Source organism: Syngnathus scovelli, chromosome 5 (assembly GCF_024217435.2).
Source record: "Syngnathus scovelli strain Florida chromosome 5, RoL_Ssco_1.2, whole genome shotgun sequence".
In the NCBI taxonomy this organism is placed as follows: Eukaryota; Metazoa; Chordata; class Actinopteri; order Syngnathiformes; family Syngnathidae; genus Syngnathus; species Syngnathus scovelli.
This window is the reverse complement of record NC_090851.1, coordinates 20,307,479-20,320,008: the sequence shown is the minus strand read 5'-3', so window position 1 is coordinate 20,320,008 and position 12,530 is coordinate 20,307,479. Positions and strand designations below refer to the sequence as shown.

At 45.5% G+C, this 12,530-nt stretch overlaps 1 long non-coding RNA gene across 2 annotated transcripts; it reads right to left on the bottom strand.

Moving 5' to 3' along the window:
• Nucleotides 1-774: 774 nt before the first annotated feature.
• On the bottom strand, nt 775-11,030 carry LOC125969630 (uncharacterized). Of its 2 annotated transcripts, XR_011086853.1 has the most exons (3): nt 10,822-10,989; nt 5,893-9,999; nt 775-5,706 (listed from the first exon to the last, which is right to left on the bottom strand). It is a non-coding gene; the product is annotated as an uncharacterized lncRNA (long non-coding RNA). The 2 variants fall into 2 exon arrangements; XR_011086852.1 differs by having other exon boundaries at nt 775-9,999; nt 10,822-11,030.
• Between the last annotated feature and the right edge of the window lie 1,500 nt (nt 11,031-12,530).

Genomic DNA, 12,530 nt, shown 5'->3' with positions numbered 1-12,530 from the left:
CGCACTCACACTCACACCTAGGGACAATTTGGAGTCTCCAATCGGCCTACCAAGCATGTTTTTGGAATGTGGGAGGAAACCGGAGTGCCCGGAGAAAACCCACGCGGGCCCGGGGAGAACATGCAAACTCCACACAGGGAGGGCCGGAGGTGGAATCGAACCCGCACCCTCCTAACTGTGAGGCGGACGTGCTACCCAGTGCACCACCGAGCCGCCACTAGACGTCTATATGTGAAAGTTTTTTTAGACGTTTATTGAGTAGACGTTCGAATGATGGCTAATAGCTATTAGCGCAATAAGCGCTAATCGTGCTAATAGCTAGTGATCATTTGAACATCTATACGTCTATTCAACATTGAGGTTCTCTTCAATACATTTAACCTGTGATCCTTACCTTTGTGTAGTTCCAGGATGTTGTGAAAATGCATTTGATTAGTGATGGTCCAGGGTGTGAAAATTTATATTTTTTAATATAAAAATAGGTTTCAGTAACAGTCATACTTATGTTAGCTGCAGATATAAATACACCTTTTGATGTTAAAATTAACCAAAACGATAATTGAACCTAAATAAAAACATAAATTCAAACATTATCCAACCATCACAAATGTGTGTGCAAAGTGTGTGTTAGGTTACGGATTCTAGTTATTGATCTGACTCCAAATTGCGATCAACACTTAACACATAAATTGCTATGTCCTAATCCACACACTGGCGCACCTAACAATTTTGCGAGTTCATTCTGTCAAAGAGAAGACCAGTAGATCAATCAGACCAAATTTACCAATTGTTTATTCCTGACAAAGCGCACTAATACAGGCCTGGGTCCCGGGTCCCTCACACTAAAACTCGTGCGTTTTTGTGACCGCCAAAAGACGACACATTCTTCCGGGTTGCCCAGTTTTAAAGAAACACAATATGAATATTAAAGCATGCAAAATATTGTGAGATGATTGGTCGATGGCCATCTCCTCCCCGTGTCGGTGTTATCGCTGAGGTCAGGTGATTGGATTTCCCGGCGAAGCCGGGCCACATAGACGTGCTGTTGTTCTCGTTCCTCAACGACCTTGAGATGTTCTCGTCCGGTACTCCCTGTCTGGGCCTATACACAACACTTCAACGAAAACAAGTTAATGCAGTTTGCCTGCACATTCTTCGCCCCCCAGCAATCCACACGAGCACTCCAATACTAGATATTAATATGATTATAAGTTTAACACAACCTTAAAAAATATGTTTGCAAACTCCCGAAAGCACATTTCCCTTTATTCCCTCTCATGACCTCATTTATGAGGTCATCACCCGTTACTTTAGCAAACAGCTACCAGCGCGCTGTCGGTCCTTCCTTCCCCCCGCTGCTCATGTTGAGTCACCAGGGCATATTGGCCCATCGGTGGCAACGGGCCAACGGTTTTCTCGATCGACCGGACAGTGAGTGACCTAATACATGGAATACAACAACAATCGCATAAAATCATAATTGTAGTAAAAATAGCTACAGCAACAAGCACAGACATGATGAGGCCTTTCTAGCTTCCAAACGTTTTCATCCAATCAGACCAATTATCGGTGTGTACGCCTGAATGATCTTTCATCTTTTTGTTCAGTGTCCTTAGTCCTTCCAACGCCCTGGTCAGTCGGCCTCCTGGTGCCGTGTTGTTTGGGATGAAAGTACAACATGCTTCACCAAACATTCCACACACACTATGTTCCTTAGCCAATAGCATGTCCAACGCAATTCTATTTTGGAGCGCCATTAACGACGTTGCAGCCAATTGTTCATGAACTGCGGCAAATGATTCAGCTGTATAATTACCCAGTCGTTGGACATTGTAATGAACGTAATTAATACGGTCTACATTTTTATTGGGGGTGATCCATAGGAAGATACTTTCGAATCCCGAGGACACTTGATTAACGAGTTTATACTTATCTGGCACACCCCGAGGCACGCCTATAGTGTCAATATATGTTGGATCGTCGTCGCTCCACCACGGGGCAAAACGTCTCTTTTTGCTTGCTTCAGGAGCCCCGCCAGTGGGGACTCCAGGTTCCAATTGAGATTCTGTATTTCAATGGGGACAACCACCACAGGCATTATCAACGACACGAGGGCACAGATACCTGATGCATTCTTCGGCAAGCGATCCTATAATTTGTCATCTCCACACCACAACCAGATGTCACTGGTCTTCCTCTGCTCCTTCCATCACTGCTGGGTGAATTCTGGCATGTCCTGTTAAAGCTTGAAAGCAAGTGAATTTGGAAAAAAACTTTGTATATCACAATTACAAATTGAAACCTACTCACCCATTTCTATTTTACCACTCTCCCCCTTTGACACATTCACCCAATGTGTCATTACGTATCAAAAGGAACCTGCAAAGCGTCCCCTCTCATCACCACACTCATTGTAGCCAGGCCCGCGGAACCTCTAGTTACCATCTGGGCCCCGGGACCATCACCCCAAGTCCTTGAAACTTGACTGTCCACCACACACACTCAGCAACACAAACAAAAATCATCACACTCCTGTCAGTGAGCTTATAGCCCGGCTGACAGCGGACATTTGTACACACAAAAACAGACATCAAGTATCAAAATTAAAACAGTCATAAAATGAATCCTGGCGCCCGCGGATCATGTCCTGAAAACCACGTCATCAACAAGTTCATCATAAAAACCAAAAGGGCAAGGGTTAACATATTCTTGTAAATCCAACACAAACTTTCCACGAATGCAATCGACAACCTGCAAGAATGAAAACAAGTTACACAAGCAACGCGCAATCCGCTCCTTGGCTGGTGGCTGATGCTGCAAAAAAAAAAAAATCAAGTCACACAGAAAAACAAAGCAGAGCGTGCTATTGTCGCAAACACGTTCAAGCGTCAAACAATTGGTCACTGTCCACCTAGTCCGTCACCCCGTCGGGTGAGCTCAAAGTCGTCACACTCAAATCGTCCCAAGTCTTGCTCTTCGATACTAGTTCTGTCTTGTCTGACCATATCACTGAAATGGGCCTTCTCCATCACACCGTTTTGTTGTCGATGGTGCCCCTGATTGATCATTGAGCCATTGTTCCGGTCAGAACTCATCACTTACCAGTTCCAGACCCTCCAGTCTGTACCACCCCTTCAGGTGAGAGGAATTTTATCCTCAATTGCAAACACATCACCCCAACTTCAGACCTCTCTGGTCAATCATACTGCGCACACACAGTCATAGATGATCACATGCGCACGCACCCATCCACACACTCGCAGACACACACATCCATCTCTATCACTCAGCTCTCCTCCCACACTAAGCAAAGTTAGTATGTTAGTGTGCAGGCAAACATTGACTCCTAATAGTAACTCTTCACATTTGGACATACTTGTCAACATGACCTATTGTAAAATCTCCAATTCAATTTTCCGTAAACTCGCCCATCAGATTCATCGCAAATTGTCCTATATGTCTATTTGGGGGGGGACGACTGTGGGACACGCGTGTCAGGGGAGCCTCCATAACCTCAGATTGCTCCTACAAACTCGATCTCTATTAATTATCCTAATTAAATTCAATAAAAATGGGTCCGACTATTCCCTCTGGATTTTTACATCATCATTTGGCTCTCCCCCTTTTTCCTGTTGTCTAGCTCAAATATGTTTCTCAGTCTGCTTCTCTTTATTGCCCGTCTTGGCGAGTCTCACTCCCCCCTTTTTTCTCTTCCTAAAAATCCTGCCTGTCACACCATCCAGCACCTCTCCCTGCTTCCTTAAATCGTCACCTATTTCCACTCCTTTCATCCACTCCCTAGCGCAGTCTGCCCCCCTCTGCAAACCTGCAGCTCCACACAGGGAGCGCCAAGCCCTCTCCCTAGAATGGGCAGTTTTTAATGTAATTTACGTCATTGCTGTCCAGATCTTCTATCCTCAATCTCCCTTGCTGTCAATCCCTGTTAAAATGCCAAAATGCCCCTGTTCCTCTTGACCGAATCCACTTTAGTCCAAATGTCCTATTCTAAAATGTATCTAACTCGACTTCTACTTCTTAAGCCTGACGAGCCAAAATATCAGATCTCGCTCTTGTTTCTTACCGTTTTAGCCTATTTGTTTTATCCAAATCTGTTCAATCTCTGACTATGATGCTTTTCTCTGTAGCTCTACGCATTATTCAATTTTTTATCAAATCTCCTCAGTTCTGTCAAACTCAGTGCACAATGAAGCTCCTGTCCACCTTGACCCAAGCTCCACTCAGTTTGGTAACGCCACAGCAAGGAGTGCGATTTGGCCGTCGGACACTTCCAACACCCCTGCGTCCCAGAGGCCACACAGAGTGTCTTCCATGCCTTGGTCCGCCTCTTTCGGCCAACGATATTGATAGGCTGCGTCTCATCCATTTGGAGATCAATAGGGGCCACCGAATGACAAAACCCGACATCAAATGGACCCTGGGACCACAGTGTGTCGGGCAAGGCCGCCAGCATTACTTCAGCGTCCTCATGATCAGTTAACTCCCTACCGTGTGTGCGGGACACCAACATCATCTCCAGCAATCCTGTGTCTGCCATGGGTTGTTTAATTTGGTATGCATTCTGAGACTCAGACCAGTACAAATTAGGAATGTGAGTTTTCCGCCAATCGGTCTGTTGCAACAACTGCTTGACCATTGAGCCCAATTGTCTGGCCTCGTGTCCTGGGGCAAGAGCCAGCGAAATGTGTGGCACCCCTTTTTCTGTCATTTTGAACCACTGCATTTGTTCATATGTCAATTCAGTCGCCGCTGCAACTCCCTCTTTACCAATCAAAATGCATGATGAAGTTAAATCCCACATGTGACCTTCAGTTTCTTCAAACAAATCCCGATATACATCATCACTTTTTCGGTCATAATATAGAGTGCAATGCAAAGGATCAACAGGTGGGTGGTATGGCGCCAGATCCAGGGCTTCCACAGAAGGTAGGTCGAGAACACACCGCCACCAGCAGGGGTCTCTGGCTCCAGCCTGACCCAGTAGATGGTTGCAGTTTCTGCTTCTGCCGGTAGGGGCGCCATCAGCCACTGACCATGTTGTTGTAGCTGCTGTGAGCACTGGATGCTGACGCCATCTGGAAATTGAATAATCACTCCCTCTGGCCCACACAGAATTCTGGCTTGAACGGCTGACAGCAAGTCCCTTCCCATCAAATTGATCGGAGTGTCTGTGGAATGGATGTATTTGTACCACAGTCTACACCCTGTCCGGGTGATCACAGTTTCAAGTGGTTTGGTAAAAGGCAGAGTACGTGGTTGTCCCGAGAAGCCGACTAAAGTTGTTGTTTTCTTTGACAGTGAGGATACAGGAAGGGCAGTGTTTATTGATGAATAAGTTGCTCCTGTGTCCACCAGCATCTTCACAGGTTTTCCTTCCACTGTCACATGAAACATTGGCTCCGCCGGGCCACTGCTTTCCTGGCTCCCCGGGCAGCCCTATTCAAATTGTCCACACCAGAGATCATCATGTTGGTAGTACTGACCTCCGTGCTTTTGTGGGCGGGTGGCTCCGCGCGGTCGATACTGTGGGCATTCTTTTGCCCAGTGGTCGGTTTCGCCGCAGATGAAACATGCGTTGGGCGAATGGGGTTTGTATGCTGCCCTCCCCGGGTAAGCAGGTGCACTCCCTCCCCAGCCTCTGTATCCGCCCCGGAACTGGCCCCTTCCGCGCCCCACCACCTGAAGAGCCTGTGACATTTGCATTTCCTTTTTCTGTGATTTAGACTGTTGAGCTTCACCATGCATTTTTGCCAACTGTAATTTCAACAACTGTTTAGATAATGCGTCTGTCTCGTTTTCAACTTTAGCTTGTGACTCAGTGAACATTCTGCAGTGATGCAAAAGATGACGTTTAAATCTTTCTTCGGCACAAACCAGAATGTCAGGATCTGACATTAGCTGCTTCTTCACATCTGGCGGAAGTCCATCCAGCAGCGCCGTTCGGAAGAGCACCTCTGCCTCGTGCGTGAGAGCCGGATGGCGACCTGTGGTTTCAATCCAACTCTCCACACATGTTACATAATGTTGTGCAGGTGACATTTTCACATCATAAGGAAACATAGTGGGGGCCAGATCGGTGGGTTGTGGGAAAGTCAATTTAATGTTTTCAAACAGGGGCGCTGCTACTTGTGGCAAGGGCACCTCCCTCCCCAGTCTCGCTGTGCCTGCTGCTTCCTCAATTGCCTGCAATTGCACTAGGGAGCATGCTCCTGCCAACATCTGGCCCATGTCACCGAGTGTACAGCTCTGCCCACTCATCAGAGCCAAAAATTTGTTCAGCCACACCTTGCCTCCTCTGTGAAGTGGGGGGCATCTTTTCCATCATCGCGGTCACATCACGGAGCACCATGGGCTCGTAGTGCTGACCGCCCGATGTGGTCACCAGCGGACACATCAATTCATTTTTCTGCACCTCGGCCTGTGTCATCTGTCCCTGACCACTCCGCAAATTATATTTTCTCCGTGTCTCTCTCTCTCTCTCTCTCTGTTGCCCATTTTAACATCTGCGCTTCCTGTCTACGCTGCTCATCGGCTTGATCAATTTTCTTTTTTAGCTCCTCATTCTCGGCAGTAAGTCTATGCCAGCTTTCTCCTTTTGTCACATTGGACGGTTGAGGGCTCGGACCGGGGGTGGAGGTGTCCACGCGGGATGTGTCCACGCGGGATGTGTCCCCCTCCCGGGCCCGTCGCCTCTCTTTATTTACTGCTTGTTCAATCAACTGTACAATACTCTGGTCCGCCCTTTCGCCTTCGCCCTCGACATCCACTACCATCCTACCACCCAACGTCACCACCGGATCCATTACTCCGGGGTCGCCGTACGGCGGCGGTCCAACATAGCTCACTCCGAGTTTCGGGGCACTCGGGTGTGTCACATCATGCAAAGATGGATAAATGCCCTTGTATTCATTTCTTTCCTTGTCTATTTTCACCGCTTTCTCTACCCTTCTTTCTCATGCTCTTGTTAGCCTGCTATTGTCCAAATCAAAAATGTTTTTTTCTTTTAACTGTCTTTCTTTTGAACCTCTAAATCGCTCGTGTTGCTAACCTAACCTAACCTAACCTTAAAGAAAGGACAAACAGATTACTCCCAATAGCTCCTCATTATTTACGAGTTAGCCCCCCTTTCTTGAACATTCTCTGATCCATGCCGTCTTCCTCCTCACACTGTGTGGATGCAGCACACAGGGTGTGCACATAAACGCACACACCGAGCGCGCACACAACCGCACGTACACACACACACACACACACACACACACACACGCATACGCACGCACGCACAATCCATCTCTCATGTAGCTTCTTTGCCACTTTCTATCGGTCAATACCACTCACAATTTGCGCTTCCACATCAGCATATACATTCCTTCAATCTCACTGCTTCAAACATTCACTGAGAAACTCACACTGTCCCTGCCCCGCCCGGGCTATAGCACCCCCCGTGCGAGAGGGTCGCGGCATCAATGTTGACTGGTTACAGGCTGGCCATTTCCTGCAACAATCATGATGCCGGCCCACCGCCCGCGCGAGCATAGCACAGGCCCACGCGTACAGCCCAGACCCGCGACTACGCGCGAGTGCAGGCTCGCCCATCAGTCTCAACCTCTCAAAGGGCAGGCCAACTTTGCTGTTGCGCCCTTCATCATGTTCACATTCGACATCTTTCAATGTCTTCTACACAACATTTGTTGTCTCTTATTCTCATCCTATCAAGCCACCGTTCTAGTAACTTTCTGTCACACACCTTATTTTCTCTACTGCCACACCTTGCTCATCTTAGTTTCTCTAACCAACTTAACTTAAACACACCATTCTTCCATAGAACACACATCACTCACACACACTCATATACACACCCACTCATGAGGATCCTCTGCGCGCACACACACTCTCCCCCCAATTTGGTTCATTTTGGATGTTTTAGCGGTCTGATCTCTCACAGGAGGAACTGTTACCACCGGATATTTTTTGAGGAGGCCTCACTTCCCCTCGGGGATCTCTTTATTAACCCCAGCTATTTGAATACGATCGTCACCGCACCCTTGTCCGCCACGACGAAGCACCAGGTCCCTGACCTATCCTTAGTACGCGTAAGTCCCTGACTTTACCGTACACGTTACACACGTAAGTTCCAAACTTATTCACCGTATGTATCTTAACTTCATGCACACCTTATTTGATCTGAACGACAGTCTCCTCTTAAATTTCCTCTTTCAATTTGCAGCATTTCGACTTATAGTAACAGGTATTCTGCTTACCTTATCGGTGATGAGCTCAGGGTTTAGGAGACGTCGTACCAGCTCAACGTTGTGCGCTTATTCCAAACGGTTCGCCGACCGGGAGACAGTGTCCCTGACACTGTCCGGTGTCTTGGCTAAAGACCACGAGTTGTCAATTACCCTTCTCTTGACATCACGTCCGCGGTCACCAAGAAATTGTTAGGTTACGGATTCTAGTTATTGATCTGACTCCAAATTGCGATCAACACTTAACACATAAATTGCTATGTCCTAATCCACACACTGGCGCACCTAACAATTTTGCGAGTTCGTTCTGTCAAAGAGAAGACCAGTAGATCAATCAGACCAAATTTACCAATTATTCATTCCTGACAAAGCGCACTAATACAGGCCTGGGTCCCGGGTCCCTCACACTAAAACTCGTGCGTTTTTGTGACCACCAAAAGACGACACATTCTTCCGGGTTGCCCAGTTTTAAAGAAACACAATATGAATATTAAAGCATGCAAAATATTGTGAGATGATTGGTCGATGGCCATCTCCTCCCCGGTCCAGGTGTCGCTGAGGTCAGACAGTTGGGTTTTTCCCTCGAAGGCCGGTCTCATAGACGTGCTGTTGTTCTTGTTCCTAACCGACCTTGAGATGGTCTCCTCCGGTACTCCCTATCCGGGCCTATTCCACAACACTTTGAAGAAAACAAGTTCATGCAGTTTGTCTGCACATTCCTCGCCCCCCACCAATCCACACGTGCACTCTAATACTAGATATTATATTAATATGATTATAAGTTTAACACAAACTTAAAAAATATGTTTGCAAACTCCCAAAAGCACATTTCCCTTTAGGAGATAAAATATTTTACCTGCACAAGATTAAGAAAGCAGAACTGGATAAGACTTTTATCCAGAAAATCTCCTGTGTAGTGACCATGCTCCTGAAAAGTTTGAAATAAATTAATCCAGAACTGTGCGCTCTGTTTGCGAAGGATGGACCACCACCCTTCAATGCGCTGATTGGCAGTACTTCTCCCATAAAGAAAACTTTTCTCCCCAGCAAAATTGTCAGAGTGGTTTTGTCGCAAAAACACTTGCATCTGTTCAACACAGCCATTTTCTGTGCCTCTGTCTGCACGGATCCTCTCTGGACATCCACCAATGCGCGAAACTGTTTTGATGAAATAACTTGCAATCACCTTGGGATCATTGTTCGTGGTATAGGCCTCTGCCCATAACACATACCGGCTAAACCCATCAATACAACCATTGATGCAAATCCCATAGGGTTTTAATTTATCATATCCATCCATGTGCCAAAGAGCATTTGGGCCTCGACAGCTGTACTGACGTCTTCTAAGGCGTCGTGCTCTTCTTAATTCTACGCCGACTGGGTCAACCAATTTTATAATTTGTCTTATTGTATCTTGTGAGACAACAAATCCTTTTTGAATCGCACGTAGATGAAGCCAGCGATAACCTTGCATCTGGCCACAAGTCAGGATTTCATGCTGGACAAAAGCCAACACATCTCCCAGGTCCGACTGATTCTTTCTTCGGAACAGACCAAGTCTTTTACAAGTTCTCTTCAGAGTCCGAATACTTATAATAGTCTGAGCATTATGTGCTAAAACTGCAAGTATTTCCTTGTTGCTGAATGCAAGTCTAAAGCATAGCTTGATTAAGTCATCCAAATCCGGCTTTTCAGGCACTGGTTGAGTTGCACCCTCCATCAGTCACTTTATCTGCACAACAAAGTAAAAACAATTACAATTTGTCATACAACAGTGGGCATTTTGAAAACATGACTTTATGACAGTATGCTTATTGTAGAAAGTTGTTTTTAATAATAATGTTCTCACCCCTGGTACAATGTCAGGTGTAACTTCACTTAACAAGTCTCATCCAGTGAGTAAATAAAGACGTGCGTGTGTGCATGAATATACTTCAAATGATGTAACCTTGAATTGTGGCACGTAGAATCTCTACTCTTAAACAACAGCGTGATCAGTGTATTGAGTTAAATTTAAGGTTCAATGATAGTGCAGCCGGCCACAATCAGCAAGGCATCGTTTATGCCGCGAGTCGCTGTGCTTTACCGACGCTTTGTGACGTGTGTGTGTGTGTGTGTGTGTGTGTGTGTGTGTGTGTGTGTGTGTGTGTGTGTGTGTATGTGTATGTATGTATATATATATAAAATCGTATATTACGTCATCGGTTTTATGAAACTGACTACTGAAAGTACAAAAATAAGCATAATGCTTCTTTACATGTAAATGCGGCGCATTCCGTCAAGAGCTATCAATTAGCAACGGAGCTACATGCTACACGGAGCCAGTTATATACGCAACAGTCACCAATATGAACACAATGCTTTATTTACTCACCCCCTGCTCGGTTTAATAAAACTGACTACTGAATGTACAAAAATACGCATAATGCTTCTTTACGTGTAATTGAGGCGCATCCCGTCAAGAGCTATCAATTAGCAACGGAGCTACATGCTACACGGAGACAGTTATATACGCAACAGTCACCAAAATGAACTCAATGCTTTATTTACTCACCCCCTGCTCCTCCAAGAGTGAAATGACGTCCTCCGGCAATCCTCTGGCACGCAAAAAGTCACTCGTTGACGACGTAATGTCCTCGCTGGTCAAAACCACACCACGCTGACTTTCCCTCCGCCACCCCACGCCATAAAGTCGGAATTCTGACTTTAAAGTCGGAATTCTGAGAATAAAGTCAGAATTCTGAGAAAAAAAGTCAGAATCCAGTCACCATTCTTGAAAAAAAAAAAATTTTTTTAAGCATGTCCTGTTTGTGTGAAACATGATCCAAACAGGAACCTAAAAGAAACTCTATATGAAAATTCGAAGATTCGAATAGTGGAGCCTAACAGGAACATGGATTAAGCATGGTTAGAAAATGCGTGCCAGTAATGTGGAATGGGCGACGGGCTTCCCTGCAGAAGTTATCATGCCACGGTTGCTCCACTGCTGAGCAAACACGTGTACTGTAGCAAAAGCATACTGACTATCTCCTCACTAAACTGATTATCTCCTCACTAAAGTCCCAGCCTGTTAACCTATCTGCATCAAGAAGACATTTGCAATGCAGGGGATAAGAGAATAACAAGGGACACCTTAACAATAAACAAAATAACCCCAAACCACAAACAAAACCAAATAAACTAGGCCCATGACCTATGTAGACCAACAACGTGCAGAGAGGGGGCCAGTACTCCAAATATTTCCCCATTAAAATTTAAACCTTTTTGAGTAGAGCACCATTGATTTCTAATCATTGACCTAATTTTATCCTTAATTCAATCCCAATCACGAATGCCCACTACTTAATACTTTACTTGGTGTTCTTTTGATAAAAAGCGCCCCCCTTGCAATGTTGTTTTTAACTCTAAGTGATTCAAATCTTTGACTTGTCCTTACATGTGTCCTTGTATAGTTTTATGTCATAACGAATCAATAATTTAATTTTATCCAATACTACAATGTATGTTCTCTCCTACTCTCACATTTTTATGAGGGCTGGGCACTCTCCTCGTTGGACGAGTTTCTGACCACAACCCTCAGATTATTTTATCATTTCTAATTTTTACATTTAACAATGCAAATCTGATAAACCATTGTCTAGCACACCGCTTTTGTGCACCAATTTAACGCAATTCCAACCTTTATAACAAACTGATACACAAAGACAAACATACACAGAAACACACACACGGGCCCACAACATAGACATGACAATCTTCCCAGCTGATAACAAGGGTGGGGGGAGCAACTGAAGTGCGGAGAGCTTCGCCACCGCCACGTCGCATAATGCAAACCCCCTCTGTCCAAAATATGCATTTGTCAAGATATTTTACGTTTTCGGGGTCAACTTCTTCCATCAATTTCCAATCTTTGCATTTTAATTCATGTCGGGGCAGCGGCTTTTGCTTGCTATTTGCTGTCCCCATGGTTTATTTGTTTAGTTTACGGAGTTGGCAATTTGAATGGCACCTACAGTGTCCTAAAGCCAACTTAATTCACAGGACAGTGGTAAAATATTCAATGAGTGGTAAGTCTCCTTTCCTCTGCTTTTACACAAAACCACTGTTTACATAAAGGAGAGCTCAAATGAGATCACTCTCAGTCAAACCATATACACACACACACACACACACACACAATGCGCATCCTTATCGTCTCACAGGCAAGCAGGGGAGTCCGCCCTCCCGTGGATCTTCACAAAATCTAAACTCTTTAACCTTCCT